Below are 23,939 nucleotides of genomic sequence, written 5' to 3' on the forward strand. Positions count from 1 at the left end.
GTCCCACCTGCACGACCCACACAACCACAACCTCCAGTGCCTGAAGTAAGTGTCCTGTTGTTGTTGTTTATGTGTGCATGTATCTGAGTGTGTGTGTGTGTGTGTATGTTTCTGAGTATCTCTGTATGTATGTGGGTCAAATTGAAATTGACTATTAGAAGATGTGGTGGGAAAAAAATCCTGAACTAATAAAGTATTTTCATTATTCTAGATTGCAGCTGGTGGCAACAAGAGGAAGCACAGCGAGGTGTGTGAACCCTCAAAGGACTCAAAGACACAAACCACATGCAGAAACTGCTAAAAGTACATCTGTAGTACACATACTCTCAAATTCTGTGCATCATGTGTTGTGTAGACAGGCATACCCATGCACACACACCATTTTTCTAATTCACATGTATCCAATATTATTTCAGAATTGTTTGAAAGATGTATTTTTCAGTGTACTGTATTTCACTGACAGTGAATAAAGCAGTGTACATTTCGTTCATGTTTTGTGTTTCTATTTATTGTAAATCATCTCAAATTATTTTTGAGACATTTTTGAGAGATGTATTTCATATCCAGTGACTAAATCGATCTAAGTTTGGTTCTCGTGTTTCTATTGTCGTTCATCACCTGTATTTGCTTTTCACAGCTTTGATTATAATAAGATAAAGATGAAAATCAAATGAGAATATCTCTTCAAAAATAATAAACATCAATGAAAACATTGTTTCATTTCAACTTTTCAGAGATAAGCATTCCACCCAAGTCCTTATTATAGCAGATTTTTTACATAAATTATAACTTTATCACAAAAAACGAATTACACTTCCACTGTTAAATATGATCTAGCAGAGATTAATTGCAAATATTAATCATACATGTTATCTATATTGTTTGGAATTGAGATAAAGACAATATATGTTAAAGAGTTTTGAATGGAAATTTATATTTTTGTATTGCTTTTAAAGCCCCAATAATGTCCCGGGTCAATTTGACCCGAAGACTTCCAAAGGGTCCAAAAAGTGAAGACAATACGAGGGTTAAAAGGAATAAAAATCTAAAAGATTTGTTGGTTCATGCCTCATTAAATAGTGGAAAACAACAAAAAAGTGATGTACGGTTCAGATCGATAAAATATATTACTAACAAACATACGGGTTTGAGCGCTCCAGTTTGGCAAATTTTCCGGTTGGAATCGTCAAATCTGGTTTATGTGATTGAATGTACAGTTTGTAACAAACTGTATATTGGACAGACAAAAAACAAATTGCTACAACGTCTGAAACAACACATATATTATATTGATCGAACAGATAAAACAACTGAACTGTACGTACATTTTCGGGAACATAGCACAAAGAGCATGGTGATTTCGGGTCTTGAGTCTGGGGTAGGGTGGTCAAGGGCTCAGAGACTGTCTGCAGAAAGACGCTGGATTAAAAAATTAAGAACTATTTTGCCCAGCGGCCTAAATGAAGTGGAGTAAAAGCAAAACGTTTTTTTAAAGAAACCTAAAAATGTTTTTGTTTTGTTTTGGTCTTTTTAATAGAGCTAAAGATCATGAGAAAAAGATATCTTTAAGGGATTCTGAAATTGGGAACGTACGCCAAGGTAGTATGTATGTGATTGGTGTGTGTAAATATGGGTGTTCTGTTTGTCAACATTGCATGAAATTATGCCCCCATTGATAGCACTTTAATACTAACAATTTATTTATTGAATGTGTTTGTGATTGATTTGTGTAAATATGGGTATCTTGTTTGTCAATATAGCATAAATGTATGTCCCCATTGATAGCACTTTAGACTAGCATTTATGGAATTATAATGGGCGTATGGTCCTTCCAACAAATTCGTTGAATTTGGAATCGGAATCGATTCTTTTCTCTAGACCGTTCCCTAAGATTAGCTACACCCTAGAGACTCAATGTCGTGGAAGGTGACACTGATGCCATTGTTGGTTAAAGTACACGATTTCCAATTACTTATTTGAGGAAGAAGGTGTATGGGAGAACTTATGTGCCTGTGCTTCCTGCTCACCCCTTTGGGTAGCAGAACTCATTTTCCTTACCTAACCCTAACCCTAACCTCATTTCTACTCCTAACCCTAACCCTAACCCTAACCTCATTTCTACTCCTAACCCTAACCCTAACCTCATTTCTACTCCTAACCCTAACCCTAACCCTAACCCTATCCCTAACCCTAACCTCATTTCTACTCCTAACCCTAACCCTATCCCTAACCCTAACCCTAACCTCATTTCTACTCCTAACCCTAACCCTAAACCTAACCCTAACCCTAACCTCAGCTCTACTCCTAACCGTAACCCTAACCCTAACCCTAGGCGTAACCCTAACCCTATCCCTAACCCTAACCTTATTTCTACTCCTAACCCTAACCCTAACCCTATCCCTAGGCGTAACCCTAACCCTATCCCTAACCCCATTTCTACTCCTAACCCTAACCCTAACCTCATTTCTACTCCTAACCCTAACCTCATTTCTACTCCTAACCCTAACCCTATCCCTAACCCTAACCCTAATCGTAACCCTAACCCTAACCCTAACTCTAACCTCATTTATACTCCTAACCCTAACCCTAACCTCATCTATACTCCTAACCCAACCCTAACCTCATTTCTACTCCTAACCCTAACCCTAACACTAAACCTAACTCTAACCCCGGACCGAACCCCGGACCTAGCCCTGACCTACGCCCTAACCCTGGCCTTCGCCTTCTGCCGAGCTCCCACCCCCTCCTTACCCCCAACACTGCCACTTGCCCTGTTTCCATTATGGGAGTGGAAACATTTGAGGGGCCTAACACCCGGGGGAGAGTCCAGACTCTCACAGCAGAGATCCATCATGCTCAAAGCCCCTTACCATCGGAGGAGGGTCTGGACTTTCATCCTAATTTCCATCTGGATCTGCCTGATTCGAGCCTTGAGGAGGAATCTTCCCCTCTGGGAGCAAATGGACAGCCCCTTGTGGTGGGGGCCAAATTTAGATCCAATGTGGCAGTGGCCATCTCTGAGTCCTTTGGTTCCAGCTCCCAACCTGAGTCAGGAATGGGTCACCGTCCTGTAGATACAGGAGTGACCCAGAGAGGAGATGGACCGGGTGGGCTCAGTGCATCTGAGGACGCTATGCAGCCCTCCCCACGGGGGCCCACCAGACACCCGAACCACTCCAATGATGAGGGGAAGAGGGGGTGGTCATTGACGGTGGAGAGGCCTGTGCTGGTGATAGGGGACTCCAATTTAGCCAACCTTCCCCGGTGTAACAGCCCACTGGTGCAGGTTGACAGTTTCCCGGGGGCCCGCATTTTCCACCTGACGGGAATCCTCGGGAGGCTGTCCCCCTGTGTAGAGACGCAGAAGGTGATCCTTTCGGTGGGCCTGAACAACTGTTTGAAGCTAAACAGTATAGATACCATTGCCAAACAATTTGGTATTCTAGTAACAAAGGCCAAGAAAATATTTCCCTATGCAGAAATATTTATTCCACTGATTCAGATCTCAGAGCGACAAGACCATGACGTTCAGGTGTTGGCACGTGGGGTCAATTTGTTCATCGGGGAGAGGGTGTTGAAGGGCGTGAAGGACAGTGATTTTAAAGTGCAAAGGGACAGAGTACACTGGACAAAAACAACAGCTTCTTTGACTTTTGATGGTTGGATGGAGCAATTAAACTACCCAGGGGGGTACCGAGAATTCTCACCCCCACGGGATCCAATATTTTAAACTTGTCCCTATATATGTGTGTCTTTCCCTTCATTCTGGTTCTATCCTCTGAAGAAGACACATGGTGTCGAAACGTTAGGAGCTCATTTTCCAGAGCGACAAGACCATGACGTTCAGGTGTTGGCACGTGGGGTCAATTTGTTCATCGGGGATAGGTATAGGGTGTTGAAGGGCGTGAAGGACAGTGATTTTAAAGTGCAAAGGGACAGAGTACACTGGACAAAAACAACAGCTTCTTTGATTTTTGATGGTTGGATGGAGCAATTAAACTACCCAGGGGGGTACCGAGAATTCTCACCCCCACGGGATCCAATATTTTAAACTTGTCCCTATATATGTGTGTCTTTCCCTTCATTCTGGTTCTATCCTCTGAAGAAGACACATGGTGTCGAAACGTTAGGAGCTCATTTCTCAGAGCGACAAGACCATGACGTTCAGGTGTTGGCACGTGGGGTCAATTTGTTCATCGGGGATAGGTATAGGGTGTTGAAGAACGTGAAGGACAGTGATTTTAAAGTGCAAAGGGAAAGAGTACACTGGACAAAAACAACAGCTTCTTTTATTTTTGACGGTTGGATGGAGCAATTAAACTACCCAGGGGGGTACCGAGAATTCTCACCCCCACGGGATCCAATTTTTTAAACTTGTCCCTATATATGTGTGTCTTTCCCTTCATTCTGGTTCTATCCTCTGAAGAAGACACATGGTGTCGAAACGTTAGGAGCTCATTTCTCAGAGCGACAAGACCATGACGTTCAGGTGTTGGCACGTGGGGTCAATTTGTTCATCGGGGATAGGTATAGGGTGTTGAAGGGCGTGAAGGACAGTGATTTTAAAGTGCAAAGGGACAGAGTACACTGGACAAAAACAACAGCTTCTTTGATTTTTGATGGTTGGATGGAGCAATTAAACTACCCAGGGGGGTACCGAGAATTCTCACCCCCACGGGATCCAATATTTTAAACTTGTCCCTATATATGTGTGTCTTTCCCTTCATTCTGGTTCTATCCTCTGAAGAAGACACATGGTGTCGAAACGTTAGGAGCTCATTTCTCAGAGCGACAAGACCATGACGTTCAGGTGTTGGCACGTGGGGTCAATTTGTTCATCGGGGATAGGTATAGGGTGTTGAAGGGCGTGAAGGACAGTGATTTTAAAGTGCAAAGGGACAGAGTACACTGGACAAAAACAACAGCTTCTTTGATTTTTGATGGTTGGATGGAGCAATTAAACTACCCAGGGGGGTACCGAGAATTCTCACCCCCACGGGATCCAATATTTTAAACTTGTCCCTATATATGTGTGTCTTTCCCTTCATTCTGGTTCTATCCTCTGAAGAAGACACATGGTGTCGAAACGTTAGGAGCTCATTTCTCAGAGCGACAAGACCATGACGTTCAGGTGTTGGCACGTGGGGTCAATTTGTTCATCGGGGATAGGTATAGGGTGTTGAAGGGCGTGAAGGACAGTGATTTTAAAGTGCAAAGGGACAGAGTACACTGGACAAAAACAACAGCTTCTTTTATTTTTGATGGTTGGATGGAGCAATTAAACTACCCAGGGGGGTACCGAGAATTCTCACCCCCACGGGATCCAATATTTTAAACTTGTCCCTACATATGTGTGTCTTTCCCTTCATTCTGGTTCTATCCTCTGAAGAAGACACATGGTGTCGAAACGTTAGGAGCTAATTTCTCAGAGCGACAAGACCATGACGTTCAGGTGTTGGCACGTGGGGTCAATTTGTTCATCGGGGATAGGTATAGGGTGTTGAAGGGCGTGAAGGACAGTGATTTTAAAGTGCAAAGGGACAGAGTACACTGGACAAAAACAACAGCTTCTTTGATTTTTGATGGTTGGATGGAGCAATTAAACTACCCAGGGGGGTACCGAGAATTCTCACCCCCACGGATCCAATATTTTAAACTTGTCCCTATATATGTGTGTCTTTCCCTTCATTCTGGTTCTATCCTCTGAAGAAGACACATGGTGTCGAAACGTTAGGAGCTCATTCCTCAGAGCGACAAGACCATGACGTTCAGGTGTTGGCACGTGGGGTCAATTTGTTCATCGGGGATAGGTATAGGGTGTTGAAGGGCGTGAAGGACAGTGATTTTAAAGTGCAAAGGGACAGAGTACACTGGACAAAAACAACAGCTTCTTTGATTTTTGATGGTTGGATGGAGCAATTAAACTACCCAGGGGGGTACCGAGAATTCTCACCCCCACGGGATCCAATATTTTAAACTTGTCCCTACATATGTGTGTCTTTCCCTTCATTCTGGTTCTATCCTCTGAAGAAGACACATGGTGTCGAAACGTTAGGAGCTAATTTCTCAGAGCGACAAGACCATGACGTTCAGGTGTTGGCACGTGGGGTCAATTTGTTCATCGGGGATAGGTATAGGGTGTTGAAGGGCGTGAAGGACAGTGATTTTAAAGTGCAAAGGGACAGAGTACACTGGACAAAAACAACAGCTTCTTTGATTTTTGATGGTTGGATGGAGCAATTAAACTACCCAGGGGGGTACTGAGAATTCTCACCCCCACGGGATCCAATATTTTAAACTTGTCCCTATATATGTGTGTCTTTCCCTTCATTCTGGTTCTATCCTCTGAAGAAGACACATGGTGGCCAGCGCCACAAACCCTGTCTGTTTTTATTGAATACTTTTAACATTGGCCCTCCATTTTAATATGAATAATATTTTTTCTTGGAGCTCTATCCCAGAGAAGCCTACTCAGTTGGGGGAATCGTTTATAGGGTAGGTTAAATTTTATAATGGAGGTGACCGTTTTGTGGAATGTTTTTTCATGGAGTTGATTTCCAGTGGGATATTTTTATATTTACTTTCTTAATTGTGATGTGGTTGGCCTGGGAATTGTGGAGATTTATTGGAATTGTTTGGTGTTCCACAACCAGGTCGCCAATTAATTATAGCAGCCTATAGGAGAAATAAAAACCTGAAAGATCAATTGGTGCAGGCATCTTTAAGGACCGAACGACGTGATCCGTTACAGTCACATTTTAAAGTGAATCAATTTATCACAAATAAATATTTTTGTGAACCACAGGTCTGGATCACTGTATTCGCTCCATGAAAATCGCTGAACCGCGAAATCGCCAATTCACAAATCTTGAAAAGTAAACAGAAGAAAAAAGAGATTAGTTTGTGTGCCAGTGCATTCCTGCCTAGGCAGATGTTTTATGATTCCCCTTACCTGACCGGCCAGCGCCACAAACCCTGTCTGTTTTAATTGAATACTTTTAACATTGGCCCTCCATTTTAATATAAATAAAAAAAATAATTCTGGGAGCTTTATCCCAGAGAAGCCTACTCAGTTGGGGGAATTGTTTATAGGGTAGGTTACATTTTATAATGGAGGTGACCGTTTTGTGGAATGTTTTTTCATGGAGTTGATTTCCAGTGGGATATTTTTGTATTTACTTTCTTAATTGTGATGTGGTTGGCCTGGGAATTGCGGAGATTTATCGGAATTGTTTGGTGTTCCACAACCAGGTCGCCAATTAATTATAGCAGCCTATAGGAGAAATAAAAACCTGAAAGATCAATTGGTGCAGGCATCTTTAAGGACCGAACGACGTGATCCGTTACAGTCACATTTTAAAGTGAATCAATTTATCACAAATAAATATTTTTGTGAACCACAGGTCTGGATCACTGTATTCGCTCCATGAAAATCGCTGAACCGCGAAATCGCCAATTCACAAATCTTGAAAAGTAAACAGAAGAAAAAAGAGATTAGTTTGTGTGCCAGTGCATTCCTGCCTAGGCAGATGTTTTATGATTCCCCTTACCTGACCGGCCAGCGCCACAAACCCTATCTGTTTTTATTGAATACTTTTAACATTGGCCCTCCATTTTAATATAAATAATATTTTCTCTGGGAGCTCTATCCCAGAGAAGCCAACCCAGCGGGGGAATCGCTTATAGGGTAAGTTAAATTTTATAATGGAGGGACCGTTTTGCAGAATGTTTTTTCTCATGGAGTCGATTTCTAGTAGGATATTTTTATATTTACTTTTTGTGATATGGTTGGCCTTGGAATTGTGGAATTGATTGGAATTGTTTGGTGTTCCACAACCAGGTGGCCAATTAGTCGTTTGGTCGATTTTTAGTAGCTCCGCCCTACCCCATGGCACTTACCCAATAGGGATCCTTCTTTTTGCCTCCACCCCCTTTGTTCCCTATATATGTGTGTCTTTCCCTTCATTCTGGTTCCATCCTCTGAAGAAGACACATGGTGTCGAAACGTTAGGAGCTCATTTCAACCTTTTAATCTTTTAACCTTTTAAATCGTTCTACTGACTGTTTTTAATCCTGGATCTTTTATGATCCCTACTTACGTTTTAAATTTACTGGTTTCCCCTGTATTTCCTGAATTTATTTGCACAATTGCAGCACTTTATTAAAGCATAATTTGCACATTGGGGAGTCTGGGCATTGGGAGCTCACTCCTTTAGGGGTAAATTTTTAATTACCCCCTTTTGGTTTGTTTTACACAGTGTGGTTTTTATTTTGCTGTGTTTTTGCACATTGTTTTACACAGTGTGGTTTTTATTTTGCTGTGTTTTTGCACATTTGAATTTATTTTGCACTTGTTTATTTTGAGTGGCCCCCCTGCAGGGGTTACCAGCCCCCCATTGGCTTGGTGCCTAGGGGGGAGGGAATACATTTATTTTACCCTCCTCCTTTGGACAGAGTGCTGTTTTTAATTGTATTTTTTAATTGTGCAAATTGGGGAAACTATAAGAAAATCCAGTCAGTTTTTTGTGTGTCCCCCTATTTATTTCCTTGTTTTTAAATGTTAACAGAAGCACTTTATTTGTTTTACTCTGGCACTTAATTCCAGCTGTCCCTGTTTTGCACTTTATTGTTGATTCAATCTCTGTTCATGGAACAGAGATTGAGACCGTCTAATTGGGTGAGAAGTGGGGGGAGAGGGAGTGAGAGAAGGGTTTCTCCCAATATTCCACCTGGGGTAAAGAAAAACAATAATGGTGGGCCTGACACCACTCGACATGGTGTGCCCAGCCTGCAGAAGAGGTATTTTACACTCCTGCAGGCCATCCACCATGCTGAGGTGGTGGAACGATCAGAGCGATCTGGGACCTTTCCGGTGGGGATGATGCGCCAGGTGAACAAATTAACATCGTTCATCAAGCCGTCATCTCCTAATGCGGATTACGCGGGGAGGGTAAAGGCCAACACTGATCGGTGGATGGAACAGAATCTTTCCATCCTTAAACATCATTACGATGCAGTGTTGGCTGGGGGGCTCGAGTCCCTTCCCCCATTTGAGCAGGTGGCATTGGAGAAGGCCATCGCCTATGGCCGAGCCAGATACAAGAACAGGCTGACTGGCACCTCCATTGTCGCCTTGACATCGCTCGTGGGGGGGGGGGGCTGGGCCCCCTATACGGGAGCCGGGGTCAGTTATGGATTTGAGGGAGTGGCCTCCACTTCCGACCCCTTCGGGCCCTGGCCCTGGCCCTCCCTTTTGGACTGGGGGTCCGGGATTGTGCCCCTCCCAAAGAAAAACACTGTGACCTGCCTGAATGACTATCGACCCGTCGCACTCACCCCAATAGTGATGAAGTGCTTTGAGAGGATAGTCATGACGCACATCAAGAGGACCATCCCAAACACCTTAGACCCTCTACAGTTTGCGTACCGTCAGAACCGGTCCACCGACGATGCAGTCAACGCCGTCATCCACACCACCCTCACACACTTAGAGGGAAAGGACACATATGTAAGACTACTCTTTATTGACTACAGTTCAGCATTTAACACGGTTATCCCACACAAACTCTGTGCAAAACTCCTCACTCTTGGACTGACACCTGCACTCTGTAACTGGGTGCTGGACTTCCTATCAGACAGACCCCAGTCAGTCAGAGTAGGCAACCGCACATCAGGCACAAGAACCACAAGCACAGGGACCCCCCAGGGCTGCGTGCTGAGCCCCCTGCTGTACACCCTCTTCACATATGACTGCGTGGCCTCCCAGGATAACACCAGCATCATCAAGTTTGCGGATGATACGACAGTCATTGGACTGATCACCGGGGGGGCTGAGGCGGCATACAGAAGAGAGGTGGCGGATCTGGTGGCCTGGTGTCAGGACAATAATCTCTCTCTGAACGCAGACAAGACCAAGGAGATGATTATTGATCCACGAAAGAAGAGTGTGCAGCACACACCACTGTATATAGATGAGACAGAGGTGGATAGGGTGAAAACCTTCAAATTCCTCGGAACCTACATCAGCGAGGATCTTACCTGGTCTCACAATGCACAACAGAACATTAAGAAATCCCAGCAGCGACTGTACTTCTTAAGAAGGCTGAAGAAATTTGGCATGCCATCCAAAATTCTCAGCAACTTCTATAGATGTACAGTTGAGAGCACCCTTACCAGTTCCATCACAGTCTGGTATGGAAACTGTACAGCCCAGGACAGGAAGGCACTCCAGCGTGTGATAAAAACTGCACAGTATATCTCAGGAGCAGCCTTCCCCTCACTTCAGGACATTTACAACACCAGGGTCACCAGGAGAACACACAACATCATCAGGGACTGTACACACCCCCAGCACAGACTCTTCACTCTCCTACCATCAGGCAGGCACTACAGGAGTCTGAAATCTAGGACCACTAGACTGACAAACAGTTTCTATCCACAGGCCATCAGGCTTGTGAACAAGCTCCCTCACAAAGCCCTCCCCCTCCCACCCCCCCACATCACTTGCATTACTTGACTTGACTGATCAACTGTGAACTCGACAGACATTCTGACTGCTGCTGTGACTTCACTACTGTTTGCACTACTACTGTTTGCACTACTACTGTTTGTACTACAAATACCTCATGCAATTTGCAACAATGCATAAGCGCACTTTATAACTTCATAACTGTGATCCACCAGGTGCAATATAGAATTTGTATATGTATATATGGAACTAGTTTTTTTCTTTAGTTTAGTCTATACTGTTGTGTTAGGGGGGACTAGCAAAGTAAGATTTTCATTGTGTGGTGTAACTGTCTGTTTACTGTGCATATGACTAATAAATATCTTGAATCTTGAATTGCTCACCGGGCCATTCTGCCCTACTCCTGGGCCTGACCCCAACCCTAACCTTAACCCTAACCCTGGCCCCAACCCTAACCTTAACCCCAACCTTAACCCTAACCCTAACCCTAACCTTAACCCCAGCCTTAACCCGAACCCCAGCCCTAACCTTAACCCCAGCCCTAACCTTAACCCTAATCCTAACCCTAACCCTAACCTTAACCCTAACCCATGGAAGAAGGGTCAACATGTTTGTAACCATGTTTACCCTAATCCTAACCCTAACCTTAACCCCAACCCTAACCCTAACCTCAACCCTAACCTCAACCCTAACCCTTACCCTGGCCTTGGCCCCGACCCTAACCCTGATCCGAAACCGAACCCCGGACCTAGCCCTGACCTACGCCCTAACCCTGGCCTTCGCCTTCTGCCGAGCTCCCACCCCCTCCTTACCCCCAACACTGCCACTTGCCCTGTTTCCATTATGGGAGTGGAAACATTTGAGGGGCCTAACACCCGGGGGAGAGTCCAGACTCTCACAGCAGAGATCCATCATGCTCAAAGCCCCTTACCATCGGAGGAGGGTCTGGACTTTCATCCTAATTTCCATCTGGATCTGCCTGATTCGAGCCTTGAGGAGGAATCTTCCCCTCGGGGAGCAAATGGACAGCCCCTTGTGGTGGGGGCCAAATTTAGATCCAATGTGGCAGTGGCCATCTCTGAGTCCATTGACTCCAGCTCCCAACCTGAGTTAGGAATGGGTCACCGTCCTGTAGATACAGGAGTGACCCAGAGAGGAGATGGACCGGGTGGGCTCGGTGCATCTGAGGACGCTATGCAGCCCTCCCCACGGGGGCCCACCAGACACCCGAACCACTCCAATGATGAGGGGAAGAGGGAGTGGTCATTGACGGTGGAGAGGCCTGTGCTGGTGATAGGGGACTCCAATTTAGCCAACCTTCCCCGGTGTAACAGCCCACTGGTGCAGGTTGACAGTTTCCCGGGGGCCCGCATTTTCCACCTGACGGGAATCCTCGGGAGGCTGTCCCCCTGTGTAGAGACGCAGAAGGTGATCCTTTCGGTGGGCCTGAACAACTGTTTGAAGCTAAACAGTATAGATACCATTGCCAAACAATTTGGTATTCTAGTAACAAAGGCCAAGAAAATATTTCCCTATGCAGAAATATTTATTCCACTGATTCAGATCTCAGAGCGACAAGACCATGATGTTCAGGTGTTGGCACGTGGGGTCAATTTGTTCATCGGGGAGAGGTATAGGGTGTTAAAGGGTGTGAAGGACAGTGATTTTAAAGTGCAAAGGGACAGAGTACACTGGACAAACATAACAGCCTCTTTGATTTTAGATGGTTGGATGGAGCAATTAAACTAACCAGGGGGGTACCGAGAATTCTCACCCCCATGGGATCCAATATTTTAAACTTGTCAATTTTATATAATTTATCGAAGGCAGAGGAGACCCTCTTGGAAAGAGGCCTCCTGTTCATACCTACTCCATTGGAGACTAATAGGCAGGGTCTTAGGAGAGACCTACACCAGTATCACAGGAGGTTGAAGCTGCTGGACCACTTTGGCTTCGAGTCTGGCGGCCCCCGAGAGCCCTTCACTTTACCCTCCGGCTGGGAACCTGGGGAGGATTTAACATCAGACCCCATTAGGGACCTAGTCGGGGGGAATGTGGGGGGCTTCGGGAGACTGTCTTTCCGGGTGCGTCCAGTCAGCAACCTTTCTAAGGAGGAGAGAAAAGCCCTAGAAAAATTAAAAACTAATAGAGATATAATAATTAAACCGGCAGACAAGGGGTCAAAGATTGTTATCTTAGATAAAACATCATATCTAATAGAGGCAAACAGACAACTTGAAAATAAAAAACATTACTTACCTTTGAAGGAGTCCATTCAGATGGAAACGCAGGTCCAAATCCGGGGAATCCTGGACGATCTGTGTAAGAAAGAAAAAATAACAAAAAAACAGAAGGTTTACCTATATGGGGAGGATCCTCCACGTCCAAGAAAACTTTATTTATTACCAAAAATTCATAAAGATCCAGTGACGTGGACAATCCCTAATAAATTGCCCCCAGGAAGACCTATTGTGTCTGACTGTGGGAGCGAATCATGTAGGATTGCTGAATATATTGACTCTTTTCTTAATCCCTTGTCTCAAATTCATGATAGTTATATCAAAGATACATATGCCTTTGTTGACAAGCTTAAGACCGTAGAATTTCCACACGGCGCCATGTTATTTTCTATAGATGTAGATGCTCTGTACACTAATATTGATACTCACCTAGGACTCCAGGCTGTTCAGAATATTTTGGTAAGGCACCCAGATCCAAATAGACCGGATGCAGCTATCTTGAGGTTGTTGGAGTTGGGTTTAACCAAAAATGACTTTGTATTTAATGATAAATATTATTTACAGATTCATGGTACGGCGATGGGGAAGAAGTTTGCTCCCGCCTATGCAAACATCTATATGGCTGAATTTGAGCGAACTGTCTTCCCCAAATGCCACAAACTGCCAACACTGTATCTGCGGTATCTGGATGATATTTTTGGAGTCTGGCCCCATGGGGAACCAGACTTTCGGAATTTTATGTCAACGCTCAACGAACACCATCCTTCCATAACATTTAAATATGAATTACATCCAGAGAAAATAAATTTTCTGGACACTGAGGTGTTTGTGGAGGATGGTGAGGATGGGAGGGTGGGTCTCGGGACGAGGGTCTATTTTAAGCCGACGGACACCCATGCTCTGCTGCACAGATCTTCTTACCATCCCAGGCATACCTACAGGGGGATTGTCAAATCCCAACTGATTAGGTTTCGCCGGATCTGTGTGGCGGAGGTGGATGTGCGTTCGGCGACTCGGACCCTCTTCCAGGCCCTGGGACCGAGGGGCTATAGCAGGACGTTCCTCCGCGGCATCCAAGTGGAGGTCCAGCAGATGTTTAGTGGGGGGGGGTAAACCTGCAGAAGGGAGGGACGATAAACATCTGGTCCCTTTTGTTTCAACTTATGCACCGGCCGCCCTCGAATTAAATAAAATCGTTAAAGCCAATTTTAAAATAGCACAAACCAAAATAGACCCTCTCCGGGATTTTAGAATTATAGCAGCCTATAGGAGAAATAAAAACCTGAAAGATCAATTGGTGCAGGCATCTTTAAGGACCGAACGACGTGATCCGTTACAGTCACATTTTAAAGTGAATCAATTTATCACAAATAAATATTTTTGTGAACCACAGGTCTGGATCACCGTATTCGCTCCATGAAAATCGCTGAACCGCGAAATCGCCAATTCACAAATCTTGAAAAGTAAACAGAAGAAAAAAGAGATTAGTTTGTGTGCCAGTGCATTCCTGCCTAGGCAGATGTTTTATGATTCCCCTTACCTGACCGGCCAGCGCCACAAACCCTGTCTGTTTTTATTGAATACTTTTAACATTGGCCCTCCATTTTAATATGAATAATATTTTTTCTGGGAGCTCTATCCCAGAGAAGCCTAATCAGTTGGGGGAATCGTTTATAGGGTAGGTTAAATTTTATAATGGAGGTGACCGTTTTGTGGAATGTTTTTTCATGGAGTTGATTTCCACACTGCAAATTATTTGAATCTTATCAAGATAAAAAAACTTAGATTTAGAAGTGTTAGATAATTTATCTTGTTTTAAGAGTGAATTTCTTATTTTAAGTGTTCAACTTTACACTATAATCTTAAATCAAGCACAACCTTATCTTTTTTGTCTCAAATAGGCATGAAATCTTAAAATGAGGTAAATAACTGTTAAAATAAGATCTTTTACATCTCTCCCCCAAATTCTCATCAAAATAAAGCTTGTTTTAAGATTCAGTAACAAACTCAAGTTGCTTGATTCAAGAGTCACACAAAAAGCATCTGAAAGAAACAGAGTTTATTATTGCTCTACCTTCAAGTATGTTCAGACAATGTCAGGATAAATTATACAGCCTTCACCACAACTCACCATACAGTCAATGGAATTGTTTAATGACCAATGTTTGTTTAACAAAACAGGAAACAGGCAAACTTGATCACCCAATACATTGTTGCTCCAAATTAATGTCTGTGGGCAATAAGATCACAAAGACACAATTCTGGACTAAAATTCAGTGTTTCATAACACTGGTACTCAAAAGCAACATAAGAGGAATCGATCACAGAGAAATCTTATCTTTTTTGATGACCAATGTTTGTTAACAAAACAGGCAAACTTGATCACCCAATACATCAATGCATCCCTTATCATTCCTGCATTTTAATGCCTACTTCTGTGGGCAATAATATCACAAAGACTATATTTTATTGGCACAAACATATGTTCCTTGAAACTAACTGAAAAATAGGAAATACAGTCAATGAGTTCATGTACAAATTCTGTAGCCTGGGCAACATTGGGAACTGCCACCTCATATGCCAGCAATTCTGGACTCAAATTCAGTGTCTCATAACGCTGGTACTCAAAAGCAACATAAGAGGAATCAATCACAAAAATATCTTTTATCAGTCCGAACACTGGGAAAGCACCATCTACATTTACAATAATCATAGATTTCCCACTAATGTACTTATTGCCATTGAGGATGTACCATTTCACTGAGACAACAGATTGCATGACCTCTACGCCTAGAAAATCTTTGACTTTTCTCTTAACATAATCAATATTTTTGACAGCTGAGACAGGCCCCGATTCTCTTTCACTAGCAAAAATTGGATGCTCAATGCCTATTTCATTTTGACAACATTCAAGGAACTGATTATGGTTTGCAAGCGATTTACAGACATTTTTGAAATTTAACTTAGAAGCCCACTGCTTAAAATAACTGTGCTTAGCTTCAAATCGCATACACATACTTCTAATTAATGGACCATGACGTCAGTGATCGCGGTTCTCCACTTGAGTAACTGAAAGAGTTGGGTGCGTTACATTTGAAGAAGTGCAAGAACAGCGGCTCAAGGTCAGTAAACTTTATAGAATTGGTAAATATTACTTGCCAAAATCATATTGGTTGTTGTGGCGGTATTACAAAATCTGCCAAGAAGCAGAAGAAGAACATGCTTTGTCCGTATGTCGGTATATGCTTAGCAAGCTAGTTAATTGTTAGCTAATGTGCACTTTTACACGCTACCCGCTAGCTAACGAGCTCTGTTTGCCTATGGGTTTTCCCAGGTAGTTCTACGGTACCGCCTGTTAATGCTTCAGGGAGCTGATGAATCTCGGATGGATACTTTTGACGATGCCACTCTATCGGTGCTGGAGGGTAAGTCATGAATGAAGTTTATATCTGATGTATTGATGCTATTTATAGAGTGTACTTTAGTTTATTAATAACTGAATACCTTATTTGAAATCCCAAATTTTTCTGCTTGCTGGGTTTTTCCTCAACCTTCATTTGCTTAACGAATTTAAAATATGCTTAGGATGAAACATTTTAAGTAAGAGTCAGAATTCTAAAGCAAAATATATGATTGTGAAATAGAAATCCCACATTTTAAAAACACGCGGTCTGCAGTGTCCCGCCGGCGGGAACGTTACCCTTCCCCCAACCCCCCCAACATTGTAAATCATCCGCCATTCATCAGATTGTTATGTAGCATAGTCATTATACCTCATTTGAAAGCTTGGACTCTTGGGAACCAATACATGACAATGTAAAATATGTGGAGTGTTTTTACAATTTCAGGTTAATCTAACTATGTCTCTGGTGCTTCACTACCTTCTAGCTGCAGTGTATAGCCTTACTAAATAAATTGATTGGTTCTGTAGCTTGCTACTGCTTTATCTAAAGATAGATATTTGTCATATATCTCACAGCTGCCAGTGTTGATGAGGAGGCTTTGAAAGGCCTTAGCCGGGATGACCTGAGGGATCTTTTTCCTGGCCCAGAGAATTTCCTCAAAAGAAAGAAACTTTGGAATTTCATCAGTGAAAATGTAAACACAAATTGGAATGAGTAAAAATGAGTAAAGTATGAATTTTAATGGTTCTAATGCATTTTGTTTTCATTCTACACAATCCTAATAGTGTGAAAATACCACGGACCAAGATGCCAACAATTGTGCCATGCCACCATGCCAGCCTCAAACCTCAACCCCCATATCTGCTGAGAAAAAAATGAAAATGCCAGACCCTCCAGAGTATGTGGTGTACACAGATTCAGAGATAGACATGGTGCGTAGTCAATACTTTGCACTGCTCTGCAATGGAAAGGAAAAAAATTACAAAATGTCCAAGGAGCTATGTTGCAGACTTGTAAGGAACACAATAACCAGTATGGTTGCTATCCTGCGTGCTAGTCCCATGGGGAAAGAAGTCAGATACCCGTCAAAATTGGAAATGAGAGCCATGTCACAGAAGATTATAGACTATTACCCAATGTTACGGGATGATGATCCAAACATGCCATATGTAAGTATTATTTTTTATCTAAACCAAAACTGTGGGCAGGTCAGCAACAAGACAAACAACGTATCTAACATTCTTTTACCACAGCTGACCATCTACACCAAAATGTACAAGCGACTCCAAAATATGAGATCCCCACGGAAGAGGCAAGGCTCTGTACCACAAAGAGGAGTGGCAAAGACAGCTCTCTTCAGTGCAGACAACCAAGACATGGAGACGGATTGGACAGACACAAGCAACTCGAGTGATAATACCGTACTTCTTGAGAGCAATGATGACCTCAGCGAGGACAACTCCAGTGCAGGTGTGCAAATTGTGGGCAAAAAATGAAGAGGTGCTGTCATACAACTTGTTTTTTGTCTAAAAAATGTCTAATCATGTAATGATACTAATCATGTAATGATACTAATCATGTAATGAAACTATAGTTGTCCGTATTTGTTGAGCCAGAGTTCATGGCTAGGCATGCACTGTGTTTATCTGCCTGTTTTGCTTGTTATCATGCTTTTAATTGTGTTGAGATTTTTTTCATTATTTCCCAAAAAAGCATCCCCAGCACAACGACCCCCCTCTGTGCCAAGGAAGCCAAAGACCAAAACCTCGTTGCTGCCATCCGCATCAGCCTCAGGCTCCTCACTCAGGACTGTGATCGCTTCACCAACCACGCCTGCAAAGGATGATGTTGGTAAGCCCACCTCAGCACACCTCTCAGCCTGTTATCCATGATAATGACTTTCAGAGTGGCAAATCAGAGTCTAAACTGTTGGAGATTCAATTTAAATTTCCTTAGATTGTGGATGTTAATGGAAACACTTTTTTCAGACAACTCTCATTGTTCATATAAACAACATAAAATGATTGTATTTACCTTATTTCAATTAAGTTCATTGATTTGGGTGTTACAAGGGAAGTAGACCGACCTGCATAATAATGCAATAAAGTTTTTTACATTGAAATGTCTGCTCTGTTTTTTGCCATTTCAGTCGGCCAGGACAGTCTGAAGATGCAGGCTAGGCACTACAAAACCTTGAGCAACATGTACAATAAGCCAAATGCAAAACCCAATCAAAGCGATGTTGCTCAAGTTTTAGACCTTGAGTTTAAGGCCAGACGGGCTTTCATTGATGCAGATCTTACAAGGGAAGAAGACCGACCTGCAAAAATCTTTGAGGCATATCCATGCTTTAGAGATGTTCGAAATGTATGTTTTTTGTTTTTTTCACTACTTGCACTTGAATTACTGTCTATCCATCTGTGTTCTAAATGTCCAATGGTTGAATAACTGTGCACAATGCTGTCTTAGGCAATAGATGAGCTGCGGCGCATAGTAGGTGGCACCAACAGCAGATACATCGAGGAAGTGAAAGGAAGATGGGCAGACTTTTGTGCCAAGGTGCAGTTCTATGGTGTGTGGAAGAAAGCCCTGAAACCCCCTTTTCCATTGGATGTCCGTGGAGGTAAGTTGCTGTTCCATATGCAAATGTATTGTGATTTATACCATATTCAGACCATTCAGACCAATCTTTCTATTCTTTAGTGGAGTTCACGCTTGCCCTCTTCAATGCACTCCCATCCCTTTTCCCCTCACCAACTTCACCACCAAAGAAGCTTGGGAATAGCTGTGAGGCACTTCTTCATGTCCTGAAGGTAAGAACATTTTTGTCTTGATTCCTTGCTGTCCTCTTATTTTCTCACATTGTTGTGCATGTTCACATAACAATACACCCTAAGTTCACAATCACAGATATGACCCTACTTTTTGCAAAAAGGGGAAGACATAAGTGCCTCTAGTGTCCCTCAAATGGTGTTCACATAAAGGAATACCAAGAAATGTTTCAAAACCTTTGATTAATTAATCCATTCATTCATCCGAGAAATATTAAAAATATACCACCTTGCATCAGCTTGTATCAATTTTTAATCCGTCCTAAATTCCTACACCTTGATCTGTCAAACAAATGTTTTTTTAACACATGTCCCCCCCTGTCCCATTTTGAAGTAATTCATGATTATTTCTTCCAGTGTGATAATAAATCAATATTTTTCATCAGTGTTTTTAATAATGACTATTTTAAGAGTGCTTGTCATTGGTTGCAACCTGATCATTTAATCTAAAAATGATTTTTATATTGAACATACACCTGACTTTCAATACATGTTTATGTCTTCTCACTCTACACATTGTTCTTTTTATTCTGTTCCAGTCAGGCGAAGACCCTACCCTGTACCTGGAGAAGCGTCCTCTCTCCTCCCCAGTTCTGCTTTCTGATGGATCAACCACCATCGTGGCTGTGGGTAATGCACCTGTGACCACCCTCCCTCAGGAAGATTTCTCAGACGGGATGTTGGTGTTAATGGCATACTACTACACTTTGCACTTAAGATATCCGAAATGTGTTGCAACGCTCCTGTCCGTTATTCAAACAGAGGTAATTGGTGACACAATCCACGATCAAGATGCCACTAGTGCTTACAAAAAAGCAATGGCTGATTGGAAATCTTTCATTGAGAAGTAGCTGAGTATTTTGTCATGTCAGTTCTTATTGTTAGCTGTTGCTGATGTTAAATAAATGTTGTCTTATAAGCAATTCTGGTTGTTATTTCTGCACCATTATTCTAAAAATAAGGACAGGCTTTAGATTTTAAGGTTTAAAGATGCAGTAAGCCTTGTTTCAAGATAAACCAGCTTGCATTAAGACAGCGCTTAGTCATTCTTCACTAATACCGAGTATTTTTTTCTAAATTTAATACATTTATTTTACTAACCTTAAGCTTAATTTGCTAAAAGTAAGAAACCAAAATATGTAATTGCTTATATTTAGTATATTTCACTTATTTTGAGGCTGTAAAAAGTTAAATTTTAAGTAATCTAGTCTTAAAAACAGCATTTAATGCTTATATTTAGTATATTTAACTTATTCTGAGGCTGTAAAAAGTTTAATTTTAAGTAATCTAGACTTAAAACCGGCATTCTATGCTTATATTTAGTATAATTCACTTATTTTGAGGCTTTAAAAAGTCTTAAAACCAGCATTTTCAGCGTATGTTAAGCCTTCCAAATACCTCTTTAGACATGCTTGTTTCTAGATTTAATTATCTTAATTCAAGAAATCTTGTCAAGTGAAATTATCTTGCTGCATGGACAGATAATTTCACTTGTTTTGAGTACATTTTACCTCAAATTTAGTGTTTTTATCTAGTTTTCAGACACCCCTTTTTTGCAGTGTGTATATAAGAGTTGGTTAGATTGGGTGTTTGAGTTGTGATGCTGGATTACATTGCTGTGTGTAAGATAGCAGGGAGTGGATGTGAAGACAGCTCTCCTTCTCTGTCAGTACAACATGGACAGTGTCTTCAGAACATCCTAATCTACACAGTGTGTAATTGATTCCTATGCAAATCAGAGACCCTATAAAAACAAAGATATTCATTCCGAAATGACATGAATTATTATCCTTGCATTAAGATGTACTCAATTCAACTTATTGAGTGATTTGTTGATGACATTTTTGCATTTTAACTAATTTTAAGACTGTCAAAGCAAAAAGTCTGAATATTTCTGTCCATGAGGTATTTTTGTATTTCACTTTTAATAAATGTACTGAAATGTCAAAAATCGTGTTTTCGCTTTGTCATTCTGGGGTATTGTGTGTGGATTGATGGCAAATTCTTTAAATTGAATCCATTTCAAATTTACTCTATAACACAAGAAAATGTGTAAAAAGTGAAGGGGTCTGAATACCTTCAGAAGGCGCTGTACATGTTCTGAACTTCACTTTCCATGTATTCCTTCATTTTTATATAGTAATCATCTAGTACAGTAATATCTATGCATCATGTGACATTGTGAGGGGCAGCCAAGGTGCAGGCTGCTTTTCTCCTCTCTGTCTGTGGGCTGTGGGAGGCATGGCTCTCATGAGAAGACTTCACCTGTCCCCTGTAGTACCGCCCCCTGCCATGGGAGGCATGGCTCTCATGAGAAGACTTCACCTGTCCCCTGCAGTACCGCTCCCTGCCATGGGAGGCATGGCTCTCATGAGAAGACTTCACCTGTCCCCTGCAGTACCGCTCCCTGCCATGGGAGGCATGGCTCTCATGAGAAGACTTCACCTGTCCCCTGCAGTACCGCTCCCTGCCATGGGAGGCATGGCTCTCATGAGAAGACTTCACCTGTCCCCTGCAGTACCGCTCCCTGCCATGGGAGGCATGGCTCTCATGAGAAGACTTCACCTGTCCCCTGCAGTACCGCTCCCTGCCATGGGAGGCATGGCTCTCATGAGAAGACTTCACCTGTCCCCTGCAGTACCGCTCCCTGCCATGGGAGGCATGGCTCTAATGAGAAGACTTCACCTGTCCCCTGCAGTACCGCTCCCTGCCATGGGAGGCATGAGAAGACTTCACCTGTCCCCTGCAGTACCGCTCCCTGCCATGGGAGGCATGGCTCTCATGAGAAGACTTCACCTGTCCCCTGCAGTACCTCTGACCCCAGACCCCCAGACCCCTATCCCCCAGACCTCTAGCCCTCAGACGGGGGCACCACCTGGTGGTCATTTACTAGTATTACAACAACAGAGAGATTAGAATCCAGCCAGTTAGCAATAAGCACTGAACCCTAAAAACCCAGAATTTGAACCTGAAATATTCTTTATAACATCACAGATCTTTTATAATGGAACAGTGTAATAGAACATCAGTGTAATAGAACAGTGTAATAGAAAAGTGTAATAGAACATTAGTGTAATAGAACATTAGTGTAATAGAACATCAGTGTAATAGAACATTAGTGTAATAGAACAGTGTAATAGAACATCAGTGTAATAGAACATTAGTGTAATAGAACATTAGTGTAATAGAACAGTGTAATAGAACATCAGTGTAATAGAACATTAGTGTAATAGAACAGTGTAATAGAACATCAGTGTAATTGAACATTAGTGTAATAGAACATCAGTGTAATAGAACATCAGTGTAATAGAACATCAGTGTAATAGAACAGTGTAATAGAACATCAGTGTAATAGAACATTAGTGTAATAGAACATCAGTGTAATAGAACAGTGTAATAGAAAAGTGTAATAGAACATTAGTGTAATAGAACATTAGTGTAATAGAACATCAGTGTAATAGAACATTAGTGTAATAGAACAGTGTAATAGAACATCAGTGTAATAGAACATTAGTGTAATAGAACATTAGTGTAATAGAACAGTGTAATAGAACATCAGTGTAATAGAACATTAGTGTAATAGAACAGTGTAATAGAACATCAGTGTAATTGAACATTAGTGTAATAGAACATCAGTGTAATAGAACATCAGTGTAATAGAACATCAGTGTAATAGAACAGTGTAATAGAACATCAGTGTAATAGAACATTAGTGTAATAGAACATCAGTGTAATAGAACATCAGTGTAATAGAACATTAGTGTAATAGAACATCAGTGTAATTGAACATCAGTGTAATAGAACATCAGTGTAATAGAACATTAGTGTAATAGAACATTAGTATAATAGAACATTAGTGTAATAGAACAGTGTAATAGAACATCAGTGTAATAGAACATTAGTATAATAGAACATTAGTGTAATAGAACATTAGTGTAATAGAACAGTGTAATAGAACATTTATGTAATAGAATATTAGTATAATAGAATATTAGTATAATAGAACATTAGTATAATAGAACATCAGTGGAAACCAAAGGGGACGTTTTCTTTCCAGTGTTAACACTTCACTTAGCAACGTCATGACAACCCAAATGTGCAGACAGGCCTAGGAGACGAGTTAACCTTGACCCTAACCCTGACTCTAACCCTGACCCTGACTCTGACCCTAACCCTAACTCTGACCCTGACCCTGACTCTGACCCTGACCCTAACTCTGACCCTGAACCTGACCCTAACCCTAACTCTAACCCTGACCCTGACCCTAACCCTAAACCCTGACCCTAACCCTAGGGGATGAGTTAACTTTAACCCTAAACCCTGACCCTAACCCTAACCCTAGGGGATGAGTTAACTTTAACCCTAACCCTTAACCCTGACCCTAACCCTAGGGCTAGTAGAACCATGTAGTTTGGCTCTTCAAACCCTTGACGGGGTGCTAAAGGCTAATGCTAACGGGGCTAACGAATTTACCTACAGAGTGCCGTGTTGACGGGGTGCTAAAGCCGAATGCTAACTGGCTCTAACGAACTGACCGTGTGTGTGTATTATGAATGTGATTAAATAAATACTAAATATGTCGTTTTATTGTCATTTTCTGTCTGTCTGTCTGACCTGTTGTTGCCGTTCAGCTCCAGGATTATATCCGCGCCACGCTGTCTCTGACCTGTCTGTCTCTCTATCTGACCTGTCTCTCTCTGTCTGTCTGTCTGACCTGTATGTCTTTTGTTGCCCTCCAGCTCCAGGATTGTATCCGCGCCATGCTGTCTCTGACCTGTCTGTCCCTCTGTCTTATCTGTCTGTCTATCTGTCTGTCTGTCTGTTTCTCTCTGACCTGTCTGTCTCTCCATCTGACCTGTCTGTCTGTTGTTGCCGTAGCTCCAGGACTGTATCCGCGCCACGCTGAGTGACTGGTCCTCCGAGACGCCGTCGGCCGGGGAGAAGGTGAGACTCATCCCTCTCTTCCTTCCTTCCTTCCTTCCTTCCTTCGTCTCTC

General features: G+C 42.3%; 1 protein-coding gene across 1 annotated transcript in view; it reads right to left on the reverse strand.

Moving 5' to 3' along the window:
• The window catches only part of LOC310823739 (uncharacterized protein), a gene marked incomplete at both ends in the record, with an annotated part of 320,139 nt that overhangs the window by 215,275 nt on the left and 80,925 nt on the right, over nucleotides 1–23,939 (reverse strand). The window lies entirely within an intron of this gene.

The sequence above is a fragment of the Argentina silus genome, assembly GCF_951799395.1.
Source record: "Argentina silus genome assembly, chromosome: Y".
NCBI lineage: Eukaryota > Metazoa > Chordata > Actinopteri > Argentiniformes > Argentinidae > Argentina > Argentina silus.